Below are 6,118 nucleotides of genomic sequence, written 5' to 3'. Positions count from 1 at the left end.
ACTCTTTTAGATTCCATCCCGACCCTGAAGGTTTTTGCCCTCAAAAACAAAAGGAGGACTTATGGCTCACAACGAAAAAAGGAGGGGGGGTTGCAGAGTACTACTCTGCTCAGCATTACAAAGGAGAATATAGGTATGGGGAAGTACAATCTCATGTGGAATTGGGGCATAGAATTGTGTATATGATGTATAATGAGTTTGACCTCCAATTCTTGACAATTAGGGGCTGACAAACAATGGACAACATGCTGTCTAGAATAGGCCTGCTGGAGAAAACTGGTCATAACTTCCTATGGGCAGCTCCGATTGAGGCGTGTGACATGTCAAAACAAAGCTCATGAAGCGTACTTTCAAGCCATATAGGTGACACTTAACTGTCATTAATGCAAGGTAAAAACTGTTCTGAAATAGTATGTTGTCTGTAAGTTGTCTGCATTTCAGACTGGGGCAAATTTAGCTACTGCTCAATCAAAATTGCATCCTTGGAGTAGGGAAAGAACTACACTGGTGAAATGCTGATCAACATAGGGGTCTTTCAAGACCATTCCATTCCTCGGGATCAAATGGATAACCTCCATAATAAGCATCAAGAGCACAAGGGTCATCCATACAAGCATGGGTCACCATACTACCACCGGGGTCAAAAGGATAATTGTGATCCAATGCATCAGCTGTATCATAGAAGTAATTCATGGTGTCATTGTGAAGCACTGATGGTGGCACAAGATCCTTACCGACCCATACGGTAGCATGCATTGACTTGTCCATAAACTCATTGGGAACCACTAGGTCAAATCGGACTGGAGCAGATGAGGCTGCAATCAATACAGCATTCGATGCATCAATCCCTAGGCATTTCATGTCCATGAGTTTCACATGCATGGCTATTACTGGGTATTCAAAGGTAAGGGACTTGGGTTGATAGGGCATCTGCTCATGAGCCTGTGGTAGTGAGATGCTCTCATCATGGCATCGTTCTTGAGAAGTATCATGTGGCTCATAAGGATGCGCATGTTGCTTATAGTAATAATCAAGTGGCTGATGATATCGAGCACTCCATTGCCGATAATGATGTTGTTCCCCATGTACATACTCATATACATTTGCATGATGTTGTCCATGTACATAATGCTGTCTAGATGGTTGTCCATGTATGTGACCAGAATGTAGTTCATAAGAACATATATAGTCATCAGATGCATGCTGCTCAAAATATTCACACTCATCATATGCATGTTGACCATAAGTAGGCGCATGCACTTGCCTTTGCATATCGAACCCATGCCAATGGTCATGGTACTCATAATGTCTGTGAGAATGCCCATACATGCCTTGCTGACCAAAATGTCCATGGGTACCATGCTGCCCATGCATTATATGTGGACCAAACTGATTATTAGGGCCTTGCTGTCCATGAATGCCATGTGCTACATGCTGCCCATACATGCCTTGCTGTCCAATCCGTGGCTATCCAAAATTTCCACGGGGGCCATGCTGTCCATGCATTACATGAGGACCAAATTGCACATTAGGACCTTGCTGTCCAAAATGGCCATGTTGCCCAAAACTGCCATGTGCATGCTGCCCAAAATTTGCATTTTTCCCTTGCATATAGCTTCCACTATGGGGGAGCTACTGTCCCAAGGATGGGCTAGAAGGGTTCGTCACAGGTGATGGGAGAATGGATTCATCATGTCGCATAGGGGGCTCACCTAGCTCATAGGTGCTATGGGGAAGGCCATGGGTACCATCGAGACCTTGTGGGCTATGCCCGGTCTCCAAGGGGGGAGGGCGGTTAGCCTCTCGAGGAGGGATATACTCCTTGGGTCGATCCGAGGGGGGGGGCAATGGCGGGAATGAGGGCGGTTAGCCTCTCGAGGAGGGACATACTCCTTGGGTCGATCCGAGGGGGGGGCAATGGCAGGAATGAGGGCGCCCATGCGCTGTATGAGTAAGTCCATCTTGGCCATCATCTCAGAATGACGGTGATCTTGGCGGGTTTCCATCTCCCTGTGGCGTTGCTCCATCTCTTGATGTCATTCAGCATGACGGGTCTCATGTTGGCATAAGGTTTGGTTGAGCATAGATAAGCGGTCTATCTCGGGGGCACCCTCTTCAAACATGTCTTCACGATACTCTTGGGCTGATCTAGGATCATTCATTGAGGCACGGAAGTCCCTTATTTCACCCTGAAAGTCCTCCTGGGCCTTTGCTTTACCCTTGTGGCCTACCATCCCAAGTGCAGTCCACCAGACCCCTTATTAACAGAAATGATGATATCTTGAGCTAGAAAGCTCCGATCGCCAAAATTTTTTATTCAAATGAAAGCCTTCGATCCCTCTATGAGGCTATGTAAAAATATCTCTAACAGTAGATGATTAGTGCTTTGCTATAATCACTTTTTGTGGGCTGACTGTGTAAGACTGTTGTCTGTCCCACAGTACCTCTGAGCACAAAACTGAGCATATCTCCCAAACCGTAAGGCGGAAAGGGGAGATTTATAGTTCATCAAAGGGGAGGATGCCCTCTTTGAATCAAGCTATAGAGCCCACACTTAATCACACAATAAGGCTTTGTTGTAATCAACTTTTGCGGGCTGACTGTGTAGGACTGATGCCTGCTGTCCCACAGTACCTCTGAGCACAAAGTTGAGCGTATCTCCCAAACAGTAGGGTAGAATGGGGAGATTTTTAGTTCAGATCGAAGGGGAGGATGCCCTCTTCAAATCAAGCTATAGAGCCCACACTCAATCACACAAGAAGGTTTTGCTATAATCAACTTTTGTCAGCAGCTCCCAGAGTCTGCATCCCTGCAATACTTGCAACTTCCATGCATCACTATGTGTGGGAACCATTGCCAATATGAACCAAATCCTTGTTGATTAGGGATAATACATTGCCAACAAAAGCATAACCTTACCAGACATGACATCTCAAGACCAATCATAAGCATCATTACCAAGATTGCCAATCAAAGGCATAGGCATACCCCGTGAGTACCATTGCCACTTGCATAAACATCTTCATACCAATATAAGAATATAAGTGCCACTATCAAGAGAATCAAATTGCCAAGCCTTAGCTTTACAACTAAATCACTACACTTTAGGCATATACCCCATGATTCCTCACACATCCAATGCATTCCATTGCTTCAAAACCCCTCAAGTTTAAAGCTGGTAGCGCTTTTCCAATTTCCTTTTCATTGGGCAGATCAATAAACTGATGTGAAGCTTTGGTTTTCAGAGAGACCCAGAGATTGTTGGAAATGCTTCTAAATAATATAGATTGCTTCAGACAAAAAAAGTTCTGTGATCCAGAATTGCCCAGCTAAACACATTTTTGATGATACCCTCAATACATGTCCTTGAGGGCATATGTCAAAGAATATGATGATACCCTTAATAAACCAATCCTGATGTCATTGCCACATACACAACCAATCTAATAGCAACCATCCACGAGGGCTGGATACGGAGAGAGTGACCCAAATCCACACCATAGTATCAAGAGTGAATCATATGACATAGAACAATTAGCAGACAAGCTCTTGGGGCAAGGTTCTATGTTGTAGGCCAATCTATTGGAGGCTATGCTATGTGGGATGTATCAGATACCTTCCACACAGGCTATCTGGAGTGGGAATGATAGTCCCAGCCACAAATTGCTAGTGATCTGGTGTGAGTCCTGAAGAGTTCAAGCAGGCAATGTCCACACAGGTGCTTAGAGACCGCTGGTTCTTAACAGTGACCCACTACTTGCCATGGGTTTCATATTGGTGGATGACACAACGCCTCTTCCCAACGTCCACTCCTGTGCAATTGAGAATTGATGTGTTTGATGGCCTTGTCAATACTTGCTCATGGTTAGGAGGAAAGTCAAGGAACCAAAGGTGGATTCTGAGCTCATATATGCTTATTTCAAGATTGATACCATCACATGACCTCTTGGTTCACGATATCAAGGTGGGCTGTTCTTCTTGGATATAATGTTTTCTATTGATTATCCTTTCAAACCCCCAGATGTATTGTTTAGAACATGTACTTATCACTGCAATATAAGCAACAATGGGGAGATATGCCTTGACATTCTCAAAGACAACTGGAGCCCAGCCTTCACTATTTCAAAGGTTTTATTGTCCATATGCTCATTGTTGACAGATGCCAATCCTTATGATCCTCTTGTGGGCAGTATTGCGCGGTTGTACTTGACTGATAAAGAAACCCATGATAAAGCTGCTGTAGAATGGACGAAGCATTTTGTAGCATGAGCATTTCAAGCAAGTCTTTCTATGTTTGCTTTATGCAATGCAGGGCAACAAATTAATGTAGCAGATAGCATGCAGCATTGCGACAGGATCTGCGAAGGCCCAGGAGGATGCTGCACTTATACTAGGCAATCTTTGTGCTCATAGTGAAGATATTCGAGCCTATGTGGAGACTGCAGAAGCTGCTACTACTCTTTTGTGGTTATTGAAGAATGTTTTCTTGAAACCTTTTCAACGCTGCATCAGATCTGCTAGTAGGTGTCCGCATATTTGTCGAGCTCAACCACTTGAACGGTGAGAGGAGTCGCCTTGCTCAGAGCTTCGAGTACATCTATAGTGACTTCATCCCTGTCTTGCATCCACTCCTGAAGAAATACTTATGTGCTTGGACATGGTGTCCCTTCGACAGAACCAAAAGATGAGGACTCTGTTTGAGTTTCTCGATGAGTGCCTAAAACAGGTGGAAGCCAATTATGAGGTTTCTAGTCTCAAAGATGCACTGGAAGGCAAGTATGTGGAACCTGGGCCTGGTGGAGACCCCATCAGGAACCCAAAGGTTTTACCAACCAGTAAGAACATTCATGCATTAGACCCTCAAGCCATCCCCACGGTTGCTACTATGCAATGTGCCAAGACTGTAGCTGACAGGCTTCTGGAAAGGCAAAAGCAAGAGGTTGGAGGTGCCTATCCAGAAACCATAGCTCTGGTCCTCTGGGGTACTGATAACATCAAAACATATGGGGAATCCCTTGCCCAAGTCCTCTGGCTACTCGGAGTGGAGCCTAAACCTGATGCTCTTGGACGGGTTAACAAAGTTGAGGCTATTCTTGTAGAGCAGCTTGGAAGACCTCGAATTGATGTGGTAGTAAATTGCTCGGGTGTCTTCAGAGATCTATTTATAAACCAGATGAACTTGCTTGACAGGGCAGTGAAAATGGTTGTTGAATTAGATGAGCCTATTGAGATGAATTTTGTAAGAAAGCATGCTTTGGAGCAAGCGAAGAAACTTGGAGTTCCATTGAGAGATGCTGCTACAAGGATATTTTCAAATGCCTCAAGCTCCTACTCAGTTAACATAAGTCTGGCAGTGGAGAATTCTTCATGGGAGAGTGAACAACAACTCCAGGAGATGTACTTGAAGCGTAAGTCATTCGCATTTGACTCAGATGCTCCTGGCACAGGAATGGAAGCGAAGCGGCAAAGTGTTTGAAGTGGCACTTGCCACTGCGGATGCTACATTCCAGAATTTGGACTCTTCAAAGATATCACTCACAGATGTGAGCCATTACTTTGACTCAGACCCAACAAAACTAGTGCAAGGGTTGAGAAAGAAGGAGAGAGAAAGGAAGGATCAATGCTGCCTGTCTTCTTTTGAAAAGTCTTCAATGCTGCCTGTCTTCTTCTTGGGAATGCCCACTGGTCACTCCAGTGCTCCCTCTAAGTGCCGCAGTGTCCTCCTCCACTAAAACCCTAGAATTTTTACCTCAATGTTGAAAAACGACCTACCATTTTTGTCTTTCTGCCTCCATTTTTGGTCCAAGCTCCATTTAAGACTCCAAGAAAGGCTACCATCTCTGCCTGTGTACCTGAAAAGTAGGGTTAAAATGAGACTAGATTTGAGGAAAAGGAGAGAGAAAGCAAGGATCTAAAAACTAAGCTCTGATACCAACTGTAATGAAGGGGACCTAGGAGAGAGAAGGAGAGAAGGGAGAGACTGCAAAGAGGAGAGAGAAAGAGGAAGAAGATGAGAGAAGAAGAGAGAGATAGACTAGTTGAAGAGAGAGAAAGACAGGAAAAGAGAGAGAATGAGGAGGGAAGCCATGAAAGCTGGAAGGAAGGAGAAAAGAGAGAC

General features: G+C 44.6%; 1 pseudogene; it reads left to right on the top strand.

Annotated features, from left to right (window-relative positions):
* Nucleotides 1–4,657: 4,657 nt before the first annotated feature.
* Nucleotides 4,658–5,732, top strand: LOC148038953 (magnesium-chelatase subunit ChlH, chloroplastic pseudogene; annotated as a pseudogene).
* The last annotated feature ends 386 nt before the right edge of the window (nucleotides 5,733–6,118 follow it).

Source organism: Lygodium microphyllum, chromosome 3, assembly GCF_053477565.2.
Source record: "Lygodium microphyllum isolate KBCC chromosome 3, Lygodium_microphyllum_v1.1.10, whole genome shotgun sequence".
Classification (NCBI taxonomy): Eukaryota; Viridiplantae; Streptophyta; class Polypodiopsida; order Schizaeales; family Lygodiaceae; genus Lygodium; species Lygodium microphyllum.
Note: the sequence above shows the minus strand (reverse complement) of the source record. Positions and strands in the feature narration are given on the sequence as shown.